General features: G+C 39.5%; 1 protein-coding gene across 20 annotated transcripts in view; it reads left to right on the forward strand.

The window, feature by feature from the left end:
• Positions 1–25,608, forward strand: part of EPS8 (epidermal growth factor receptor pathway substrate 8) — a 213,212-nt gene that overhangs the window by 75,262 nt on the left and 112,342 nt on the right. For 4 of the 20 annotated variants that reach the window (XM_060413369.1, XM_060413370.1, XM_060413371.1 and 1 more), the window contains exon 1: positions 7,105–7,151. The exons of 9 other annotated variants lie outside the window; for them this stretch is intronic. The gene's annotated coding sequence lies outside the window, so the exon portion shown is untranslated. Of the gene's footprint in view, positions 1–7,104; positions 7,172–10,863; positions 10,918–19,542; positions 19,604–24,978; positions 25,096–25,608 lie in introns of those variants that run through there. 7 more of the 20 variants (XM_060413373.1, XM_060413374.1, XM_042247487.2 and 4 more) reach the window with 6 other exon arrangements.

Raw genomic sequence — 25,608 nt, forward strand, 5'->3', positions numbered from 1 at the left:
AGAAACAGCAACTCACTCCAGTATTCTTGCCTGGAGAATTCCATGGGCAGAGGAGCCTGGTGGGCTATGCAGTTCATGGGGTCACAAAGAGTTAGACACGACTAAGCAGCTAACACTTTGACACACTTTTCTCCTTGGTGATTTTATTTTTCTGGAAATTTACCATTTTCTGTTGAAAGAGTGAAACCGCCAATTGCTGGGTCTTCAGTTCACTCAGTCATGTCTGACTCTTTGCAACCCATCTTAGTCCAAATCTAATAAAGTAGATTTTCTGTTTTTAAGTTTGAATTAGGTAAATGTTCTAGAATAGACGTGAATGAGAGTTTACAAACGAGTCTCATTGATCTCCTTTTACGGGTGAGGAAATGGAGCAGAGGGAGGTTAGGTTACTCCCTGAGGTACAGAGCTATTCAGTGGCAGGGTGAGGGCATAAACACAAGGGATCAGTTTCTTTGAGCTGAGGTCACCACACTTTCCAACTTCTCTTTGGTTGTAGGACATGAATAGAAATAAGTTTTTGCCATGTTTTTCAAAATTTTCTTGGCCTTTTAATTGAAATTGTCAAATAAAAGCATGACTCATTGGAACTCTACAGTGATTCCTAGGTTGAAAATGACATTGAAATCCGTAATCAGGTAAGTCTGTGTGATGTTTCCCAAGTGTATACCTAAAACTTTGCCAATTTAAGGCAAAACTGCCATTTTGTTCACTTACATGCCATTATATTATTTTACAGTAATAATGAGTTCATTGTTCTCAAATCAGTATTTTCTAGCTTATAATAAAAGAGACTTAAGCTGTCTTTGGGCTTCCCTGGTAGCTTAGCTGGTGAAGAATCCACCTGCAATGTGGCAGACCTGGGTTTGATCCCTGGGTTGGGAAGATCCCCTGGAGGAGGGCATGGCAACCCACTCCAGTATTCTTGCCTGGAGTATCCCCACGGACAGAGGAGCCTGGCGGGCTACAATCCATGGGGTCGCAAAGAGTCAGACACGACTGAACGACTAAGCATAACACAGCACAAGCTGTCTATAAACCTGAAATTGAATTATGATCTCATTCTTCTAAATGACTTATGTGAAGAATGAATATTGTTAGTCCTGTGTATATTTATTCACAAGAAGTGCCCATTTATGTTTCTTCTGTTTTTATGATTCTACCTTTTATCCAGATTCTGTGTCTAAACAGTGACTCTAAACCCATAGTGACTCATTTGATCTTTTATTATATGAACAAATTGGTTCTTCCTCTCTTTCACATGCCATGCATGTTTGCCCTTTTGTCTGCCTATAAACTGTTAATAATGTGACATGATTCTCCCCCAATATATGTTATATTGCACTCTCATTCCTTTTCCAGATAAGTTGTTAAGGTATTTTGTTAGTCATTCTACCCGTATGTATTCAACTAGCTTAGTTTATATATAATTGAGGTTTGACATTTAGAGTTTAGAAACCTCTTTTGGCTTCCTAGGTGGAGCTAGTGGTAAAGAATCTGGCTGCCAGTGCAGGAGACAAGAGATGCAGGTTCAATCCCTGGGCTGGGAAGATACCCTGGAGGAGGAAATGGCAACCCATTCCAGTGTTCTTGCCTGGAGAATGCCTTGGACAGAGGAGCCTGGCGGGCTACTGTCCATAGAAAGAGTCGGACACGACTGAGTGCAGAGACACAGAGACTTTCTTTTGGATTTCCTCATATTTCTAGCACATTCATTTCTTACTCTCATTTAAAAAAAAGGGTTTTAAAGTTAGAAGGAGAAGAAGGGTTGGCTTAAAGAAGACCCGGCAGATTGTGATTCTTGGGAGAGGAAGGAATGAAAGACAAACTGAAGAACTGAGAGTGAGACTCTGTTTAGGCTTGCAAGATGGGTGGATTGTGACAGTGTGGATTCATGCTGCTTGGTGGTCCTAGCAATTTGTGTAAATGCCTTCATGTCTTTTTGGATCTGGTGGGTTTAGTTTGAGAGGTTTTGCTACAGCTTATCTTGTCTGCTTCTGTATTTGTGGTTACAAAATGTGGAATGTAGGGCAAGGTTACTAGTAGAGATGTGTGTGTGTGTGTGTGTGTGTGTGTGTACATGCAAAATTTCCAGCTTCCTTCAGCAGTCATGGGAAAAATGTATAGCGGTCAAATCTGTCACGTTCCAAATATATCCTGTTTCTCATGACTGTTTCTGGTGTTCTGCTCTTTGTTCGAAAGGTAAGGGAATCAGCAGATACCCATGGACCTTGTGTAGATTTGTCCAGTGTCATTGGCATTCTGTGTGCATGTGAATAGTGTTTTAGTTTGTGCAGTTTTTTTTATTAGTATTCTGGATAATGATTAGTCATATACCAGCTTGTAGCAGGGTAAGACTGTGGGTTCAGTCCCTGGGTCGGAAGATCCCCTGGAGGAGGAAATGGCTCCCCACTCCAGTATTCTTGCCTGGAAAATTCCATGGGCACAGGAGCCGGGTGGGCTCTGCAGTTCATGGGGTCACAAAGAGTCGGACATGACTGATGACTGAGTACACATCGCAACTAGGTTAAGATTAGCCTTTTATAAAACTGTCATTAACATCTTTATCAATGATTCAGAACTAAAAGATATATCAGAATTCTGCTACTGGGGCATGGGGCAAATCTAAGCTAGGCTCATGGGTTTTTGACTCTCTCCCATTTCTAAGATAAGGCAGCTCACCAGAAGTAGCCATGAGAAATATGTATTTGAAATGTGATACATTTGTTTGCTGTACATTTTTCCATGACTATTAAAGGAAGCCAGAAATTGGACGCACTCACACACACACCAGTCATATCACTACTGGCAACCTTGTCGTAGCAGAGTATTAAATGTACCTGTTAACTTGCTTTGGGAAAAGTGACTGTCTTAAAAGAATAAATGTTCCTATTTCAAAGCAGCTACAGTTTTGGCATTTTGCAGACTCCTGGGCCTAAGAGCTTTATCTTCAAAGTGACAGGGGCTAGAACTGGAATACCCTGTTAAGATTCCTTTTGACTCTCAAGTTCAGAGATATACTGATATGGTGGGTGGGAATTTTTGTGATTATATTGTTCATTTTCAAAAAGGCCTTCCCTTCTATTATCAAAGAAAGAGATTATATTGATACCTTTTGTCATTCTCCTGGCAAGTCTTTCTTACTCTTTTCACTTCCTTGATAGTATTACTCTCATGTCCTGTCTTTTTTATTCCTTTCTGATTTTCTTCTGTTGCAGTTTGAGTTCCCTAGGATGCAAACTCAGATGGAAATTAGTGCACCGGAAATTTCTCAGAAAGTATCCTTGGGAGCAATCAAGCCCTGGGGAGTGGAAGGAAAAAACCAACTCTGGGCGGGGGGCGGGAGTGGGGGGGGGGGGGGGGGAAATTAGGCTGTCTTGTAGTCTTGGTGGAAGTCTGACCCCTGGAGGCTCTGAAGCTGGAATGGCGTTTTACCATTGTCTCCAGCCAGTCTTTGGATGTGGGCTGCCCTGAGAGGGGAGCATGAACTTACATGAGGAGACTCTTCAGCTAAGGCCATTCTTAAGAGAGCTGATAGCCAAGGCCTGTACGCTGGCATCACTACAACATCTGGGGGAAAAAAATCCTTCAGTTGTGAAAGAGGATCAGAGCGGCACATCAGTTTCCACTCTCTTTTTTGCAAGGGTTGGAGGTTTCTAAATGGCTTGGGGGATGGGTTAGAATTTCCAGGAAATGAAGAGTTACAGAGCAGAGTGGTGAAGAAGTTGAAAAATAGTAGAGAAGAAAAGTTGGTGTCAATAGGTTCTGCTAGATAATTAAGTTCTGGTATCGATTAGCACTTTTCCTTTATTAAAATATAAATTTATTTATTTTAATTGGAGGTTAATTACTTTACACTATTGTATTGGTTTTGCCATACATCAACATGTATCCCCCACAGGTATACACGTTTTCCCCATCCTGAACCCCCCTCCCACCTCCCTCCCCGTATAAACAAGTTTTTAAAATTCTATTTATAGTGATGCTATTCCCTTTCTAAGTTACAGGATTCTGGTGAAAACTATGGGTTCTCTATGCAGAGAAATGTGCATATCTATATGCATATAATGGGAAATAGATGGAAACAGTGGAAACAGTGTCAGACTTTATTTTGGGGGGCTCCAGAATCACTGCAGATGGTGATTGCAGCCGTGAAATTAAAAGATGCTTACTCCTTGTCCTTGGAAGGAAAATTATGACCAACCTAGATAGCATATTAAAAAGCAGAGATATTACTTTGCCAACAAAGGTCCGTCTAGTCAGGGCTATGGTTTTTCCATTGGTCATGTATGGATGTGAGAGTTGGACTGTGAAGAAAGCTGAGCGCCAAAGAATTGATGCTTTTGAACTGTGGTGTTGGAGAAGACTCTTGAGAGTCCCTTGGACTGCAAGGAGATCCAAGTAGTCCATTCTGAAGGAGATCAGCCCTGGGATTTCTTTGGAAGGAATGATGCTAAAGCTGAGACTCCAGTACTTTGGCCACCTCATGCGAAGAGTTGACTCATTGGAAAAGACTCTGATGCTGGGAGGGATTGGGGGCAGGAGGAGAAGGGGATGACAGAGGATGAGATGGCTGGATGGCATCACTGACTCAATGGACATGAGTTTGGGTAAACTTTGGGAGTTGGTGATGGACAGGGAGGCCTGGCATACTGCGATTCAGTGGGTCTCAAAGAGTCAGACATGACTGAGCGACTGAACTGAACTGATATGCATATAAATTCAGTTTGATTGTTATAAAACCTGCTTGTTTTTTCACTTCCCTATTTATAGGCTCTTTTCTCCCCCCATCTCTTAATAATTCTGCTTTTCTGGCATCTTCTTGTTAAAACATTAGCTGATTGCTAAATTTTCCATTTGCTGTATTTGTTAGTACTCAAATACATCAAATCACAATAAATCATTTTCTCACTTTTGTAATTTCTAAATTATAAGTTCCTTTTTAGTGAGGATTCTTTTTTGCTTTTGTTTTGTATTGGTTTAGTTTTTCTAGCTTGTGGGAATTCATTCGGCCTTGTTGATGTAGTGTTACTTTTGATGGAGTTTTATGTTTGTTTATTTCAGGTCCTCCAGGGATATCACAAGCCCAGGATCCATTTTTTTCTTCCATTTCTTGCTTTGGAGATTCTCACAGACTTCAGAACTGTGGTGACAGAGGCTTGGGGTTTATTTGTCTTATTTTTAATTTAATTAATGTATGTTTTTGGCTGTGCTGGGCTTTTGTTGCTGCCTGGGGCTCTGCTCTAGTCGTGGTGAGCGAGGGCGACTCTCTAGTTGTGGTGTCCCAGCTTCACATTTTGGTGGCTTCTCTCGTTGTGGAGCATGGGCTCTAGAGCCTGCAGGCTCAGTTGTTTTCACTCATGGGCTCTAGAGCACAGGCTCAGTGTTAATGATGCACAGGCTATGTTCCTCCACAACGTGGGATCTTCCTGGATCAGGGATTGAACCCATGTCTCCTGCATTGGCAGGCAGATTCTTTACCCATGAGCTACCAGGGAACCCAGGCTTAAGATTTTAATTTCTGGCTGTGTTTCCCCTGACCTCTCACCCAGACCCTCAGAGACAAATGCCACTGAAAGTCTTACTAAGACAATGGGTGGATTTCTGCTGTCACCCTCATCATTCTATAATTGTGATCGCAGCCCTTTGTCAACAGCTCCAGTTTAATGGAAGGACCTCAGAACCAACTTTATGCCCAACTTGTGTGCCTCTTCTTCTCTCCTTATAGGAGCATTAGGGTTGCTATGGATGGTTGGGCAGTTTATATAATGTGCTGAAAAAAAGCAGGGCTGGAAATCTAGCTCAACTCTGCTCTCCTGAGAGAGAACTCTCTTCTTTTTTTTAACTTTTTATTTTATATTGGAGTATAGAGGATTGACAATGTTGTGATACTTTCAGGTGGATAGCAAAGGGACCCAGCCATACACATACATGTTATCTATTCTCCTCCAAACTCCCCTCCCATCCAGGCTGCCACATAACATTGAACAGAATTCCCTGTGTTGTACAGTAGGTCCTTGTTGATTATCCATTTTAACTATGAAGCTGAAGCCAGAAGCTAGTGCACAGACATGAAATATTGTGCTCTTCCCATAGTTCATGCCTTCAATGTTATGTTGCAACAAAGACTTTGTGTGTGTTAGTCACTCAGTTGTGTCCAGCTCTTTGTGACCCCGTGGACTGTAGCCCGCCAGGCTTCTCTGCCCATGGAACTCTCCAGGCAAGGATACTGGAGTGGGTTACCATTTCCTTCTCCAGGGGGTTTTCCTGACCCAGGAATCGAACCCAGGTCTCCTTCATCATAGGCAGATTCTTTACGGTCTGAGTTACCAGGGACGCCCATTTTAACTATAAGCAGTGTATATGTGTCAATCCTGAACTCCCTAACTATCGCTTCCCCTCATCCTTCCCTGCTGGCAACCATAAGTTTGGAGAGAACTTTCTTCTGATCCCATTCTTTGAGGGGACATCTCTGTACCAATATCAGTTAGACATAAGCCTTAAAGATACTCCAGTGATTCTTCTGTTGGCCACAACTGACGATATTTGCTTTTGTGCTTACTAGCACTTTGGCTATCATTCCTGGCTTTGGTTTGGCCATCAGTCCTGGCTTTGGTTTGGCACTGGGGGATTTTTCTTTACTGCAAGTGGAGCTGTGTATTTCATTTTAAAAATCTGTTTCTCATTTTTTCTGTGTATCTATGGTGGAAAGTCTTCTTCATTAGCTCAGTTAACTGGATTGTGGCACCTGTAATTCCCATTAAGTTAGTTATTAACCTCTGTTCCTCAGAAATCACCTCTTTAGCTGGGAATAATAATAGCCCATCTGTACAGTGTTTGTTTAAATTTAGAGCACCTAGCAATCTCCCCATCAGTATTTGTACCATTTACAGCTTTACCACTGTAGGGAAGAGTTGGAAGCAAAGTAGTGACTGTGTTTACTCACTTAACAAGAAGAGGAAATCTTAGTTAACGCCCTGGAGAAACCAGAGAAACGTCGTCCAGAGTAGCACAATGCCGAAACTGAAGCTCCAAGCCCCACCCTTGCTGATGTTGATGTGCCGAAGGTCACTTGGCACCAGAGTGAACAGAGAGGAATGTCCTCTCAGTATTGCCTGGAGGATCGCTCAGAGCAGCTTTCCTGGCTTGTGTGGGTAAGTTTGAGTTTGTGAATGTTTTCTTTGCTAAGGAGGGCTCTCAAAGGTGTAATTATCATGGAGGATATTTGTAGACCTTGAAACATGTGGTAATACTTTTAGTCCCAATAAACCCTTTGACGTTGTAAATTCCGATTTGGAACTCCAGGGGAATTCTGGACTTGGTGAAGTTGGTACTCTAGGTGGTATAGGGTCCTGCCTCCAGGGTTCTTGCTTATAGAGGTGAGGATACGCAGAATTTTCTTCCCTTCTTAGGTCAGTGGTTAAGAGAGTAATCCTTCCTCCCTCCATCATTATAGCTAAGAAAAAAATCTGTTGACTATTAACAGTTGGGAAAGTGTGTGTGTGTGTGTGTGTGTGTGTGTGTGTGTGTGTCTGATTATCTCAAGTTTTCTTAAAATTACTTAAAAATTAATCTGATATGCAAAATACTGTTATTATCCTATAAATATTAATTGCTCTGGGTTGTTCTATGCCTTTAGTTGTGCTGTGAAAATGTGCTTATTACCAAGCTCAGTTTTCTTAAGTTTTTATTGGCTCTGAGCACAGACTTTGCACTGCCAAATTTCTGTGTAAACATTTTGCTTGGGACCAAGAAAGTAGTGAATATGTGTCTTTAAAGTTGTTGTTTTTTTTAAACTCATGAATGTTAATGGATCTTTTAAATGTTTAAATAGTCAATTAATGGAATTTTTCAAAGAAAAACTCTTCTCCAAAAATCCATAACTTTTCATAAAACTCTTTCATAACACTCCATAATTTTATACTTAGGGTGCTTTAAGTATGAGCTTAATGGCAGGTATATATAATTCTTAGTACATAGAGATCTATTTTTTGTAGCTCTTATCTATTTATTTGTTACATTTACTATTCAGGAGGAGCCTTTTTGTTCTCTTACTAGTAATTAAGTGCAAGTATAAATTAAGATACTGTAGAGAATTGGAGGAGAGCTAGTAAAAGTGTATCACGTTGTAGTGCATAGCAGAAGTAACTGATTACATCACTGTTAGGGTGCTGGGAAGTATCATGCCTTCTGGAGTTCAGGTGCCATGGTTATGACTGTATGGATCTTTTCGGAAATGGAGTCCTGGATAAGTTGATTTTCCCGAAGTATATCTGTTATTTATTTATTGAGACTCTCTACACCATAAGGAATATTAACAGTTCAAAGAAGTCTGAACTACTCAGACAGCCATTGCATGCAGCTTTTTGTCAGCATAAAAAGAAAATGAGATTCCTTGAGACGTTTATGGCTTGCTTTACTTTTACCCCTGCTACAAAGCTTTGGTCAGCTTTACAGGCCAGTTAAAACATACACAATTCCCAGGCACGCGTCAGTCTCCCTGTTAGTATAAATCTTATACATGCACTGGGGTAAAATATTTTGTCTTTTGACACACCTATTTTCACCTGAAGAAGGATATCCTTGTACCTACTGTACCTAGAGTATTTTCAAGGAGGTTTCTGTTTTTCACTAACTAAACTTGGACACAGTTTCTTCAGTTTAAGTAAACTGCATATAAGTGGGAATGACTTAGAAGAGGTTAAGATAAACGATTACTCATTTTCTATGTAAATAATTCTGAAATAAGTTGTATACAGAGGTGTCCTTTTTCATTTATTCTTCAGTGAAATCACATGTCATTAAGTCATCAAGGTAGGTATGATGTTTACTTAAGGGAACTGGTTTGGAGTTTTAAGGGACTCCAAGTCAGCTCATTATATTTTATTATTATTATTATTATTTTTAATTTTAGTTTTTTATTTTTTAAATTTTAAAATCTTTAATTCTTACATGCATTCCCAAACATGAACCCCCCTCCCACCTCCCTCCCCATAACATCTTTCTGGGTCATCCCCATGCACCAGCCCCAAGCATGCTGCATCCTGCGTCAGACACAGACTGGCGATTCAATTCACATGATAGTATACATGTTAGAATGTCATTCTCCCAAATCATCCCACCCTCTCCCTCTCCCTCTGAGTCCAAAAGTCCGTTATACACATCTGTGTCTCTTTCCCTGTCTTGCATACAGGGTCGTCATTGCCATCTTCCTAAATTCCATATATATGTGTTAGTATACTGTATTGGTGTTTTTCTTTCTGGCTTACTTCACTCTGTATAATCGGCTCCAGTTTCATCCATCTCATCAGAACTGATTCAAATGAATTCTTTTTAACTGCTGAGTAATACTCCATTGTGTATATGTACCACAGCTTTCTTATCCATTCATCTGCTGATGGACATCTAGGTTGTTTCCATGTCCTGGCTATTATAAACAGTGCTGCGATGAACATTGGGGTACATGTGTCTCTTTCAATTCTGGTTTCCTCAGTGTGTATGCCCAGAAGTGGGATTGCTGGGTCATAAGGTAGTTCTATTTGCAATTTTTTAAGGAATCTCCACACTGTTCTCCATAGTGGCTGTACTAGTTTGCATTCCCACCAACAGTGTAGGAGGGTTCCCTTTTCTCCACACCCTCTCCAGCATTTATTGCTTGCAGATTTTTGGATCGCAGCCATTCAAGTCAGCTCATTATATTTTAGATTTTTAAATAATAGCTTAGTTGAGTTGCATAAAATTTTTGTGCAGCTGATATAATGAGGTAGATTACCGTATGTTCTTTTGATCATTTAACCTATAGGATAGTTCTGATTTGATTAAACCATTAAATATTCTTTAAAAATTATTTTTTATTTTAGAGTTGAAGTTTGTGTATGTTTTTAACTGTTTGACAGGTGAACATGTTAATTGGACTTTTCAGCTGTGAAAAACTATACTTCTTATTTTAGTTAAAATTTATGGGCTTTGAATACAAGTCTTCTGTATAGAATGTATTAACTAGGTTTGGGAGTTTGATTAGAAGAAGCTTGTGGTAGTTTTAATTCTCAATATATTTTCTAAAAATTTAAAGCCCCTTGTAAAATTTTGTCTCTCTACTTGGTAATGTAAAATCTCAGTGGAAATGCATGTATGTTTCTTAATCTTGCTGTAGATCTCACATGAACGTCTGTTCAAGAATGCTTTTGCTCTTAGGAACATTGGTGTGCAGTTTTTTGAGTATTAAAAATACATCGTGTCAGATGTTTAGATGTAATTCAGGATCATATGATTTAACTCCCCTAATTATATGATCCTAACGAATGTCAGATCTAAATATCTGACAATATTATTATTACTGTAGGTTGCTTTGTATTCTTTTGTTTCCTTCCTCGTTTCTAAAAAATACTTTTTCCTCATTTTGTAGGTAATTTTTCTTTTTTTCCCCACTTTTTCATACAATTTGCCAGACCAAATGACACAGTTAGTATCCATTAAGTAGAGCCGTGAATATCAATCTTGGACACAAAGCCGGGAATTGTAGCTGGGGGAAGCCCTCCTGCTGTGCTGGCCTGGCATCCAAAGACTCTGAATGAAGTCTCTTAACTTATTCAAAGCCCGGGATCTCTGAAAGCCCTTTGGGCTCCCCATTGCCCATTCATCACTGATGTTGGATTCCACTGGCTAAAAATTGTCCGTGGCATTTCCATTTCGCATTGTGTCAAATGCAAAGTCTGGTACATAACTTACCACTTGTCATATATCTTAATTTAAGGCCTCTACTTCTTGATCTTTATGCTTTACACCTCTATGTCCTGCTCTTTTCTTGACTCATGCCACATTAAGGAAGTCTCTCTTCTCATATCCAAAATTTACTTCATCCTTCAGGTCTGCTAATCACCTCCATAAACTTTCTCCTGGTCCCCTCTTCCAACATTGAAGGTAATGTATTTTGTACTTCCTATTAAGGTGCTTCATGTTATGTTTGGTGTTACTGTTATTTTTACATGTGTTGTAATATTTTACACCTTCTACATAATATGGAAGCCCTTGACTTGAAATAATCTGCTGAGTTGAGTCTCTACCTCTTACTATGATGGGTTGGATGTGGCTTCATCTTTTTCTTTTTTTGAACTTTTTATTTTGTATTGGAGTATACAGTCCATGGGATTGCAGAGTCAGACACAACTGAGCAACCGAAGTGAACTGATAGCCAATTAACTATGTTGTTATAGCTTGAGGTGGACAGTGAAGGGACTCAGTCATACATATACATGTATCCATTCTCCCCCGACCTTCCCTCCCATCCAGGCTGCCACATAACATTGAGCAGAGTTCCCTGTGTGTCCAATAGAACTTGTTGGTTATCATTTTAAATATAGCAGTGTAGGATGTGGTTTCATCTTATAACTCCTGTGCTTTCATGTGCTTAGTGGATTCTCACTGTAAATATTTGACAACTGAGTAAATGTCATGCCATGGCAGTAAGTCATTGACTAGCAGGCCTTTCTATCCTCTGTTGCAGTGGACACCTTTGGGGACAGGACTGTTTAGATACCTAAACACATATGGCATGGCTGTCTGAATCAGAGCTCTCCCTAGCTGGGAAAGCTGAGGAAACAAAAATGCAGTTAAATATTTTAGATTTTGTGTAGTAGCTCAATACTGACGAGGAAAGAATGACTTCTTGGTAAAGGCTTTGGGCTGGTAGGAAATTGAAGGGCAACACAGACTTCGAAAATAATGTTTATATTTCTGGGAATGTTTTTCAGGAGTTCATAGTTTGGAGATAAATACAGTCAGTTCAGCTACCGTGGTTGTTTTGAAAATGAAATTTTATTCCTACAGCATTGATGTTAGGGAGCAATTTGAGTAGAATGTAGATTTCACACTTATTGTGCGTGATTTTACTATATTTCCACCTAGTTGGTGAACACAGGGTATTTCACCTAGCTGAACTGAGAGCCACATAGAAATTGACAAAATACCCATGCACACACCTCTGCTGCCCCACGGCTCCTTGACTTCACTGCATTTTATGAGCCACGACCACCCGTGTCTTGATTCATAACCCTCCAATTTCAGATAAGCCTTCTTCCACCATTGCACAATGAACTCAAAAGCCACAGCCCTGGGACACCCAATTCCACAAGCAAACTTCAGGTCTTTTGCAAAGTAAGGTACCATGTTTATTATCATTTTTATTTATTTTTTAGCCATTTAACATTTGAAAACCTGTGCTAGGGTCTTTTCTTTTTTATATGTCACTAATGGCTATTTTCTCCCCTCAGTCCTGTGCTTTTCATGGTGTGATTTTGCATAGCATCACGATTTTTCAGGAACACATATGCCACATTATAACCAAACTGACTGTACTAATTGATACCATACAGAATGTGAACTGAGAGTTCTCTCTTTCCTTCCTTCATTTCTGTCCTCCCTCTCCCCTCTCTTTGAATGGTGAGAGACATTAAAAAAAATCCCTGTAAGAGGAGTGCAGCAGAGAAAAATGCCAGAGAACTTGTTTAACCAGTGTCATTAAAAAAGGCATAAATTTACCTGTGGAAATAAATAGATATGCTCAGAAGTATGTAGAGACTGGGAAGGGAACCTAAAAGATCAGGGAATCCCTGATTTACCCTTAGATAATAATTATGTTTAACTTTTTGTCTGCCTTTACTATATGCCCAGCACTACAATGAGTGCTGGGTATGGATTAAGCCATGCAACCCTCACAAAACCTTATAAGTAGATGTCTTTATTTTATAGATGAAGAAAGATAAGGTTTAGAGGGGTTAGTTAACTTGCCCAAGGTCATTAATTCATAAACATAAATGGCAGAGCCAGATCTTGAATCACATCTGACTTCTGAACCAGAGATCTCAGAGGTCTCTTAGAGAACTTTATAGGTTATAAACAAAAACGTCAACTGTGTTATTTTCTCTGGCCTTAACTGCATCTGATTGGCATCACAGGCTGTCTTTTAACCCCTGTGACAGATAAAGAATCAGAGGTCCTCAGGCTAAGAAATTGCACAGATTCTCAGAGGCAGAGCAGTAATAACTCATTCTGACAAGGAATTCAGAGTTTTTTCCATTGGGATTTTGCGTGAAAAGGGACAAAAAATGGACAACTAGGAATCAGGTGAGCTGAGATAGGGAAGAGAGGAAGAAATTATTGTTTTGGAAGCTGGAGGGAGAAAGGTGGATTTATAGAAGTGTATCAGAATTGAAAGGAGAGGGCCTGAGGAGGGATGGGCAGTGGGGGGACCCCTAACTCTGTGGTTGTTGTTGAGTCTCTAAGTCATGTCTGACTCTTTGCAACTCCATGGACTGTGGCCTGCCAGGCTCCTCTGTCCATAGGATTCTCTAGGCAAGAATTCTGGAGTGGGTAGCCATTCCCTTCTCCAGGGACTCTTCCTTGATTTGGAGATTGAACCAATTGAATTCTAGATTGGGTTCTAGATTCAATCTCTAGATTTGGCAGGCGGATTCTTTACCACTGAGCCATCAGTGGTAAGCCTAATCACAGAAGCCCAGCTCTGTGATACAAGAAGCCTAATCAGATTCTCATCAAGGAGCTCAAGCTAGCACCAGCTTCAATTCAGGATTGTGGGAAGAGAAACCCGAGGTCATGAACGTAAATTGGTTATGCTGTAAATCTGGATTAGTAGTAGGCTCAGGGGGAAAAAAAAAGGAAAGAGAGAAGTGACAATAGAGGAAAGCTTCAAAAGGCCTTGTTTGTACTTCTTTTTAATCACATGAGATGTATCTCTTTTTCTTTAGGTAATCACTTGCCTGATAGCACTTTGCATGTAAATCTGTTAATTAGTGTTTATTAAACTGAAGAGTTGATAAATAGTAGAGAAATTTTTCAGTTAAGTATTAAAGAGCCTAATATTACACAGATAATGAGATGAGGATTAATCAGCATCTATAAATTTAGAGCATGGGGCTAGCAAACTGTGTCCAGGGTTTTCTTTCTACTAGCCAAGAATGATTTTTACACTTTTTGTAGATTATTAAAAATAAACACAAGGAATTTGACAGACACCACATGTGACCCAGAAACCACAAATAGTTACAACCTGGCTCTTTACAGTAAATTTTCAACCCTGCCCTGAGGTATAGACTCTAAAGCAGAAAAAGTTAGATTTGTCTTCTTTCAGGAAATCAGATTAGGTAACAGAACCTGGTATATTTCACAGACTTTTTTTTTTCCCTTCATGGAGGAAGGAATTGATATGTAGTATAGTATTTTACTAGGGACTTTGAATGCTTTATATTTATTTCTCATACCCTTGAAAGATTTTACACTTACAAATGAGGACACCCAGGCTCATAGAGGCTAGGTAAACCTTCACATTTATTAAGTAGTGGGATTCATATTTGTCTGGGTTTCTCCACATAAGAATATGGTAGAGAAAATTTGTTCGTAAAAATTGAGTATCGTCTGTTCTATCTAGATATCAGATATGAACAATTTTAGTAAGTTTAGCTAATATCTAAAATATTGGAAAAAATGTAAATTGTGTACACAAAAAACAGAATTGGTTGCAGAATTGTATAACTTTTCCCCCAAACTTTAAACTTTTTATTTTTTATCAGAATATAGCTGATTAACAATGTTGTCATAGTTCAAGGTGAACAGCAAAGAGACTCAGCTATACATATTCATGTATCCATTCTCTCCCAAACTCCCCTCCCATGCAGGCTGGTGAGAATTGTGTAATTTTAATTATAAAAATTGCACCTGAAGGAAGATAAAAAATTATAAACAAAATGTAAAGAACAGAGAATTCAAGCCTCATGTTAAAAACTTAGTAGTCACCTAAAAGAAAGATGAAGCTTAAAATATTCTCAGTATAAAGTACAAAATAGAAAAGTATGTTCTGCTTCAATAGAGATTCTACCACATAGCAATTTATCTTTGAAAAACAGATTATCAAACAAATATTGGCCTGTGTGTCTAATGATAAAGTTTTATGAGGAAGACTTCAGGGTGTAATGAAAACATGCAGTAAAGGATCTAATACAGATTGGAGGGGTCGGAGGAATAGTTCTCGAGAGGCTTATTTAAACTGAGATACAGGATTTAGGGGCTTCCTAGGTGGCTTCAATGGTAAAGAATCTGCCTGCCAATGCAGGAGACACAGGTTCGATCCCTGAGATAGGAAGATCCCCTTGAAGAGGCATGGTAACCCAATCCAGTATTCTTGCCTGGAGAATCCCATGGACAGAGGAGCCTGGCAGGCTACAGTCCATGGGGTCACAAAGAGTTGGATACAACTGAGTGACTGAGCCTGCACGCACAGGATTTAGGCAGTCAAAGACAAAGAGGATGGTTATTCCAGACATAGAGTTCTAGGCCTTGAAGGTGGAAGGAGCTTGGCATATTCAAGAGATGATCAAAGGAATCCACTGTCTCCTGTCGACTCAGAAGAGGAATTCTATCTGTTTGTTCATCATTGTATGTATCCAGCCTTGGACATACCTGCTAGCATAAAGGAAGCTCTTAGCAAGATTTACCGAAGGGACAAAGACTGAATAGATATTTTTCTGGGAAATTCATGGCGTGATTTTGAGTCCAGGGATTGCCTTGATGTAGCCTACTGCCCTCCACTCTGTAGCTCACCTAATTACATTCAAGTCCTTGGACTGTTGGTAATCCCAGGTTACTCTAGGCCACTGGCAGCCCAGCTTTTCCAAACCTTCTTAACTGCTGTTAAGTATCTGAATGGATCCTGACCTGGAGAAAGTCTGCATAGAAAAGGCAGGAAAAAGGAATGTAGACCACTTCAGCTGGATCAGTTCCTGAGCAGGAGAAGTGAATTGGCATTATGACAATGCCAGGACTAACTCTGAGATAAAACGAACATAGCTACTTTGCCAAAAATAACAAGCTGAGGGAGAGAGTGTTCTGTCCTAGAACACATGAGCACCGGTCCTCTGGGTGAGCACCGGGTGACTAAGTAACACATGATAATCAGGCTTAAAGGTTTAATTAAGAGGTTAAATACTGAAGCACTTTCTGTTTGTAGAACTTATTTCTTCAAAATCAAATTTGAACTTCTAAACTGAGGTAATATCACTTACAGGTTGAGTGCACTGAGGAATTTATAAAGTAGAAAGAGAAGAGGAGAGAATTGTATATTTCCCAAGGGGGTGAACTACAGTTGTAGTGGATTTGGAAGGACTTTTTTTAATAAGATATTTACTATAAAATAGAGGTGAACTAGGGGTTTACTGCAATTAAGGGAAGAAAAGGTCACTTAAGTGGGAAGGAGAATGGGACTTGAAGACAGAAGGAAAGAAAACATTTCAGTTATTCTGAAATGTTAATTTTGAGTTGAAAAGAGCCATAAGTGGTAAAAAGCAATACATATATAGCTGATTATACAAGAATTTAATAATAAACATGTCTGTGCTTTAAGCTTAAACTTTAGTGAACTTTAGTAGACGGGATTTAATGTTAAGTTTGAGGAATTTCATCAGTTCAGTTTAGTCGCTCAGTCGTGTCCGACTTTTGCGACCCCATGAATCGCAGCACGCCAGGCCTCCCTGTCCATCACCAACTCCCAGAGTTCACTCAGACTCATGTCCATTGAGTCAGTGATGCCATCCAGCCATCTCATCCTCTGTCATTCCCTTCTCCTCCTGCCCTCAATCCCTCCCAGCATCAGAGTCTTTCCAATGAGTCAGCTCTTCACATGAGGTGGCCAAAGTCCTGGAGCTTCAGCTTTAGCATCATTCCTTCCAAAGAAATCCCAGGGCTGATCTCCTTCAGAATGGAGTACTTGGATCTCCTTGCAGTCCAAGGGACTCTCAAGAGTCTTCTCCAACACCACAGTTCAAAAGCATCAATTCTTTGGCGCTCAGCTTTCTTCACAGTCCAGCTCTCACATCCATACATGACCACAGGAAAAACCATAGCCTTAACTAGACGGACCTTTGTTGGCAAAGTAATGTCTCTGCTTTTCAATATGCTATGTAGGTTGGTCATAACTTTTCTTCCAAGGAATAAGCATCTTTTAATTTCATGGCTGCAGTCACCATCTGCGGTGATTTTGGAGCCCCCCAAAATAAGGTCAGCTACTGTTTCCCCATCTGTTTCCCATGAAGTGATGGGACCAGATGCCGTGACCTTCGTTTTCTGAATGTTGAACTTTAAGCCGACTGTTTCACTCTCCACTTTCACTTTCATCAAGAGGCTTTTTATTTCCTCTTCACTTTCTGCCATAAGGGTGGTGTCCTCTGCATATCTGAGGTTATTGATATTTCTCCTGGTAATCTTGATTCCAGCTTGTGCTTCTTCCAGCCCAGCATTTCTCATGATGTACTCTGCATAGAAGTTAAGTAAGCAGGGTGACAATATACAGCCTAGATGTACTCCTTTTCATATTCAGAACCAGTCTGTTGTTCCATGTCCAGTTCTAACTGTTGCTTCGATGTCAAAAGTCTATTTCCTTACAAAAAGAGAAATACTGGCTGGCAGATGGGGGGTGCTTTCTCAGAGTTGTGAGTTCGTTTTGGTCAGCAAGGAAAAAAAGACAACCCATGCCCTCTGAAGAATATAAACTTTTCAGATGTATCTTGGAATGACTTGTGGAAAACTTTTTTTTTTTTTTTTTGGAAACAGATTCTTTCTTAAGTATTAAAATATTTGAGTTAGATATTGTCAGTGTCATCTGGCTTATTTCCAGGGATTAACTCCTTCAGTTAACAATTGATTTACCATAATACATCAAGTTAGTGATAGCTTTGTTAAAATTACAGACTTGTTTCTTATCCTTTTAAATAGAGTCTTAATATTTATTAATGTAATTTTATAATTCCTTTTGATGTTTGGTATGGAACTTAATAATGAACTGATTAATAATGAAAGCAAAATCTAAATCTTATTGCTTTAAAAGTTTGACCTTTGAAGCCATCTTATTGAAAAAGTGTATATTATATGTATAATATGGGACTTTCTGGGTGATGCCAGTGCAGGAGATGCAAGAGATGTGGGTTTGATCCCTGGGTTGGGAAGATCCCCTGGAGTAGGAAATGGCAACTCACTGCAGTATTCTTGCCTGGAAAATTCCATGGACAGAGGAGCCTGGCCGGCTACAGTCCATGGGGCTACAAAGGGTCAGACATGACTGAGTGACTGAGCATGCTGAGATATATATATATATATGTATATATATATATATATATATACACTATATATACATATATCTATATCTGTATATTTATATATTTACCCCCTTAAGAATACTGATGTATTTTATTTTGTTCAGTGGGTGTTTGCCTCAAAGTTTGAATGCATATTAGATTATTTGAGCACTCACTTAAAAAGTAAAAAATGCAGAGGAATTTAAAAGCATTGTTTGAGCCATTTGATCATACATCAAATGACCCTTTTGTAAAGTAGCATATCTATTCCAAATCATTTTCTATGTTAAAATAATTATATATGTATATATATTATAATATATATACATTGTCTTAGTTTATCCCATGAATATACTGTGAGATTGGTATGTAGAGGGTGGGACATAGAATCCTACTTCATTTGAGTAATGAAAAAATTATGGCATTCAAGAGGGGCTGCCAGATATAGTTAGAGAGAAATTGAGAGTTGGTGAAACAGGATTAGTGCTCTTTTTTCTCCCCCAAACACAGTTTAGTTTATTGCCTTTGCAAATTAGGAATTATTTCTTGATCTTTATTAAAGTAGGATATATGATAATCTAATTTAGTTCAAATTAAAATATGTATGGATCAGAAGATCCCCTGGAGGTGGAAATGGCAACCCACTCCAGTATTCTTGCCTGGAGAATCCCATGGACAGAGGAGGCTGGCAGGCTACAGTCCATGGGGTTGCAGAGAGTTGAACATGATTTAACAACGAAAACAGCAACAACAAAATATGTATATATACCCATGTATATCAATAAATCTATATGAACACATTCATACACACAAAGGATTGGAAGGATGGTTTTAATCTGTGTGTGTTTGCCACAGAAATCCTTGATGCCTCTGGTATGTCCTCATGACAGAGGCAGTTGTAGTAAGATACAGCATTTCAGGCAGCCACACCTGATAGGTTTGCAAACACTCAGAGGTTTATTCATCCCTCACTTACATTTTTATTATCATGAAAAATATATATATATAACATACAGTGGCTTCCCGATAGCTCAGATAGTAAAGAATCTGCCTGCAGTGAAGGAGACCCAGGTTCGATTCCTGGGTTGGGAAGATTCCCTGGAGAAGGGAATGGCAACACACTCCAGTATTCTTGCCTGGAGAATCCCATGGATAGAGGAGCCTGGCAGACTGCAGTCCATCGGGTTGCAAAGAGTTGGACATGATTGATTTGACTTAGCATGTAGTTACAAGGGTGCTTTCTACACTTCACTATTTAAATCTTCTTTCATATAAATTCGTGGGCATTAAGTACATTCACATTGTTGTGCAACTGTCTCTAGCATCCATCTTTGCAACTTTTATATCTTCACAAATGGTTCCATACTCATTAGAGTTTAACTAGTCATCACCTTTTCGTCCCCACCAGCTCCTGGCAACCACCATTCTCCTTTCTGGGTTCATGACTTTGACGACTCTAGGTACCTCATGTGAGTAGAATCATACAGTATTTGATCTTTGGCTTATTTTACGTGGCCTAATGACTCAAGCCTCATCTGTGTTGTAGCATGCATCAGAATTTATTTGAAAGGCTGAATAATGTTCCACTGTATGTATAGACCACATCCTAATTATCTACTCATCTTTTGATGGATACCTGGCCTGCGTCCATCCTTTGGCTGTTGTGGATAATGCTGCTTTGAGTATGAGTTTACAAGTATCTAAGTTCCTGCTTTCGGTTCTGGGTCTACACCCAAAAGTGGAATTTCTGGACCATGTGGTATTTCTGAGTTTAATTTTTTTGGGGAACTGCCCATCATTTTCCTCAGTGGCCACACCATTAAAAGAATATCTTAAATTAAAAACAAAAACCAAAAAGTGATTCATGTTGATGTTTGGCAGAAACCAACACAATATTGTAAAGCAGTTATCCTTCAATTGAAAATAAATAAGTTTAATTGTTAAAGAAACCCAAAAAACAAAAAGCAATCTTTAGGTCTCTGGCTTTTTTCTTTTCAGCCATGCTGCATTGCTTGTAGGATCTCAGTTCCCTGACCAAAGTTTGAACCTGGGCCATGATAGTGAAAGCCTAGAATCCTAACCACTAGGCCACCAGAAACTCCTAGTCTCTGCATTTTTAAAGTGGGCTTTTCTTAAATAGGATGAATATAGCTCCCTTGGGTTTCTTATGTAACTAATAACTCTAGAAAATATGAGCTGTGTCCTTAAAGGTTGTTGGTAAGCACATTTTAAATTAATTAAACTATCTTTCTGCTTCTCCTTGGGGAGTTCAGAAGTTTGAAGACATTATGAGAATGACATAGGTGAGTCTTAATTAAAAAAAAAAAAGTATGTAGAGCAGAATATAGAGTCCCACAGGAATGAAAGAAACAGATAAAGTTATCTCGAAATTAGCTAACTTTGCTTCTTAATCTAATCTACCCTCCAGAATGCCCCCAGAGTTATCTCATTAAAATTAGTAATATGACTGTTACTCCCCTCACTGGTTTACTGTTTCCATCAAAACTGAGTCTAAATTTCTGTACATGGTCTACAAGGCCCCTCACAGTCTGGTGTCACACTTTTCTCTGCCACATCATCTTTTACATACCCTGTATCACAAATACATTGAATCATCTCACTATTCCCTGAAACTTGCCTTTTTCCATGTACTATGCTTTGCATATGCCTAAAATGTCATCTCCTACTGGTATTCATGCTGATAGACATGCTCCTTTTGTCTTTCACATCTGGTTCTACTGTCTCTTCCCAGATGCAAACTACTGCCAGCTATCCTAGGTTGATGGTTTCATAGTATATCGTTTATACCAAGACAGCAGCATTTACTAAGTTGTATTGTAATTATCTCTTTGCATATGTCCAAAGAGAAACCACAGTGTCTCTTTTATGCTCTGATGTGAAGCTCAACCCCTAGTGCTATGCTTAGTCACTTAGTCGTGTCTAACTCTTTGTGCTCCTTTGGACTGTGGCCCGCCAGGCTCCTCTGTCCAAGGGGATTCTCTGGGCAAGAATGCTGGAGTGGGTTGCCATGCCCTTCTCCAGGGGATCTTCCCAACCGAGGGATCGAATCCAGGTCTCCCACATTGCAGGCAGATTCGTTACCAGCTGAGCCACCAGGAAAGCCCATGAATACTAGAGTGGGTAACCTATCCCTTCTCTAGGAGATCTTTCTGACCCAGAAATCAGACTGGAGCCTCCTGCATTACAGGCAGATTCTTTACCAGCTGAGCTACCAGGGAAGCCCTAACTCCTGGTAGATGGAAACAGAAACACTGAGAGAATTTCTAGCATGATTTTGCTCACTGTATGGGATGTCTGCCTCTAATAAGTAATCATTCCATCTGTAAGCTGAATTTTTTTTCATAATTTTAGCAGTTATTAATAGCTAAATATATCTTACCATAGGCAAAAGTATCAAACAGGCAATTTTTTTTTAGCTTCTTAAATTTTTTTTATTTTATTTTGTGTTGGAGTATAGCCGATTAACAATGTTGTGATAGTTTCAGATGACCAGAGAAGGGACTCAGCCATACATGTTCGTGTATTCATTCTCCTCCAAACTTCCCTTCCATCCAGGCTGCCACATAACACTGAGCAGAGTTCCATGTGAGAAGCAGGCAAATTTTCCTTCAGTTGGTTGCTACTGCTCCATTTCTGTGCAGATTTCTTACATTTTTGGGCATACTGACCTCATCAGTAACGTTCTCACATTACCCTGGTTTCCTCCTATCTTAGGAGAAGTATCTGATAAGCTATACTTAAGTGTTGATAATGTAATACATTATTATTCCCAGAGGTGTTTGTATTTTAATCATGGTTCCTAGGAATAAAAATGCTTAATTTAAAAGAATAAATCTCCAGTGATAAGAATTTCATTTACTCTGTCCCTTGGGTGAATGGTATCATTTAAGGTAACAAGAGGACTCTGTGTTAACCCTCAAATCACACTAGGCAGGCAGGCAGGCTTCTAGGAGCACCCCGAATCTTCGGCACTTCCACAGTGGTATTTACACTGGCAATATACTTCCTGAGGCTGCTGCTTTAAGGGCCTCACCCTTCTGGGATAAATCCCCTCCTTCTAAATTTCCCCCTAATCATCCGAAGGTCAGGGTGGTGTGACCTGTTCCAAAGTGCATTTTCTGCCTCCTTAGCTAACTAGGAATTTATTTTTCAAGTGTTTAGAACTAGAAATAGGGAGTCATTTAATATTTGACCTGGTTTCTATGAATCAGTTATAGGTAGGAGCGAACACTTACTAGCCAACGTGGCATATTAAAGGATTATCTTTTCCTGGAAGCAAAATATTGCAAGAGTCAGATATTTGAACCTTTTCCAGTCTAGATTACTCAAGAGGAAGAAAACAGTAAAACTCAGTTTAATTGCTTGTTATTTTGAAGAAGGAAATGTTATGTGTATTTTTCTCTCCCAAGGGCCTTGTCCAGGGCAGTATCATTGTGGTGTTTTTGCAGTCCCGTGAGATGTTTCCAACATTTCTGGACTAAAAAACAAGTGAGACTGACATCAGGGTATCAGGAGCAGTGGAATGTTTCAAAGTTTACCTAAGTAATTATTCTTCTCGATCAAAGGACTTGGTATTAGTGGTACCCAAATGCTGTTGATATGATGGTCACGTAGATGGGCATGCGTAGATTTCAGCTTGGATTACATAAATATGAAATATTTATACAGATGTCCTGTGTGCTCAGTTGCTCAGTTGTGTCTGACTCTTTTGTAACCCCATGGACTGTCGCCCTCCAGGCTTCTCTGTCCATGGGATTTCCCAGGCAAGAATACTGAATTGGGTTGCCATTTCCTCCTCCAGGGGATCTTCCCAAACCAGGGATCGAACCTGTGTCTCCTGCATTGCCAGACAGAGTCTTTACCACTGCACCACCTGGAAAGCCTGCTTAATACAGATGTGTATATGTGTCATTGTATGTGTGTGTGTTTAAGTGTTTTTAAGTTTTAGCAATTTTATAATGGGCAGGGGTATCACACACACAGACTGAGCACAGAAACTGGGAATTTGGGCTCTTACATATGTCTGCCTGGGTTAGGGGCTTAATCATATACTCACTGTATGGTACTGGCCAAGGTACTATATTGTTTTGTGCCTCAGTCTCCTCCTCTGTAGAAGAGAGACAGCAACTCCTCTTGGAGGAGTTGTGGTTGTCAAGTAAATTAATGCATGCCAAGAATTACAACAAGACTTGGCACATACAAGCACTTACATATTACCTATTGTTTTTTGCAAATTATTATTAAATATTGGGCTTCCCCAGTGGCTCAGTGGATAAAGAATTTGCCTTCAATGTATTAGACACAGGAGGCATGGATTTGATCTCTGGGTTGAGAAGATCCCCTGGAAAAGGGAATGGCTACCCACTCCAGTATTCTTGCCTGGAGAATCCATGGACAGAGGAGCCAGACAGGCTATAGTCCAGAGGGTCACAAGGAGCTGGACATGACTGAAGTGATTGAGCACATTAAATATTGGACACACAGGTGATTCAGAGAAGAGAAAAGAAAAGAAATTAGGTTGTTTTAAGTGAAATACGTTAGTTAATTTTGTGGATGAAAATCATAGTGTTTCTTCACCATTAAGAGATTTTGGTATAAAGAGGGATATGTGTAGGTAGTTAGTGGTTTATTCATTATAATATACCTTGAATTATCCATTTTTGACTGTATTTAAAGTCCTCCTTTTCATGACCAGGTAATATATGTTTATGGAGTGGTCTCCACTTTGAAACCTGGTTGGTTTCGGAAAATATATGTCTTCTGTTTTGTGTTAGACTTCAATTTTGTTTAATCAGTGTTTGAGAGAAATGGCACTTGTATATCTTGCTTCCAAGAAAAACATTGGGTGTTTCAGGAAGTGGTCTTGGTTAGTCAGAGGATAATACTTTTTCCTCTGAGTCAGTTCTAAATCTCCTTGATATAAATAGGCGCACTTTTACCCAAACTTCTGCTTTTCAGATCAGATGTGAAAATCATCATTTATACATGCCCATACCAGCAGCAGTGCTTTCATTGGTGTTTCTGCTCAGTCAACACTGAGGGTCTTACCTAATTGTGACTGTAGAAATTCTGCTAAATAAATTCTTTAAAAAATTTTTTTGTCCAATTCTGTACTATCTAAATTTGTTTTTATTTTGTACCAAATTTTCATTTGTGTCGTGTGGTCATCTGTGTCAATCATAGAGGACATTTCTATTGCTAATAGTATCCACTTTGGTCACTAAAATTTTATGTTACTCTTTTAGCTTGCATATATAAGCTTTCTGTAGCACATGCTTGGAGAAGGCAATGGCACCCCACTCTAGTACTCTTGCCTGGATGGAGGAGCCTGGTAGGCTGCCGTCGATGAGGTTGCTAAGAGTTGGACACGACTGAGCAACTTCAGTTTCACTTTCATGCATTGGAGAAGGAAATGGCAACCCACTCCAGTGTTCTTGCCTCGAGACTCCCAGGGATGGGGGAGCCTGGTGGGAGGCCGTCTATGGGGTTGCACAGAGTCGGACACTACTGAAGTGACTTAGCAGCAGCAGCAGCAGCACATGCTTAGTTACTAAAATTATTTTGCTAAAGACTGTATGAGTTTGCCACACCCCAGAGCAATGTCAGATTTCCCAAGAAATAAATCAGAGAGGTTCTTCCAAGCTACACTAAAAAATGTTAAACGTGATAAGTAATTGCCAGATGACTAGCTGTTGCTAATGTTGAGTTAGTCAGGAAAACCTTAAGAAAGAAAGAAGTAGGAATTGAGCAATTACTGGATGGTTGGTATAAAGTAGTGGGTGGGGCTTTCAGGATAGGAGCAGAAGCCTGTACGTTAACCAGTGCAAGAAGAACCCAGAAGAGCCTGTGGTTCTAGTGAAGCTTTATAGGTGGCAGAGCCTATGAGAATGTGGAAGCCTGGAGAGATGACTGCCAGCAAACTCTTCCCTGGTCTTGAAAGGTGAGCTGAGGAATTTTCTTTTTGTGCATGTGCGAATGTAGTGGGTAACATCCTTTATTTTTGTATCATATATTTCTCTTGTGTCTTATTTGATTGACTGAAACTGGAATTTGCTTCAGTGAATTTCATTTTTTAGAAACAATATTTAAAGAAAGGGTCTCCATCTCTATTTTCCTGCTAAATAACTTCTTCAGGAGAATAAAGGAGATGATAGACGTAGATACAGATATGGATATCAAGGGACCTGTGGCTTTTTATAATCCTTATGACAGTCTTATCCTCATTTGATAGATAAGTAAACAGAGGCTTAGAGAGGATAATGATTTGTCCAAGATCACAGAGAGATGGTATATCAGGATTTAAATTCAGGACTCCCTAGCTTACATGGGAGGGGAGTTTGGGGGAGAATGGATACATGTATGTGTATGGCTGAGTTGCTATGCCATTCATCTGAAACTATCATTATTAATCAGCTACACCCCGATAAAAAGTCTAAAAAATAATAAAATAGGG

This window comes from Ovis aries, chromosome 3 (assembly GCF_016772045.2).
Source record: "Ovis aries strain OAR_USU_Benz2616 breed Rambouillet chromosome 3, ARS-UI_Ramb_v3.0, whole genome shotgun sequence".
In the NCBI taxonomy this organism is placed as follows: Eukaryota; Metazoa; Chordata; class Mammalia; order Artiodactyla; family Bovidae; genus Ovis; species Ovis aries.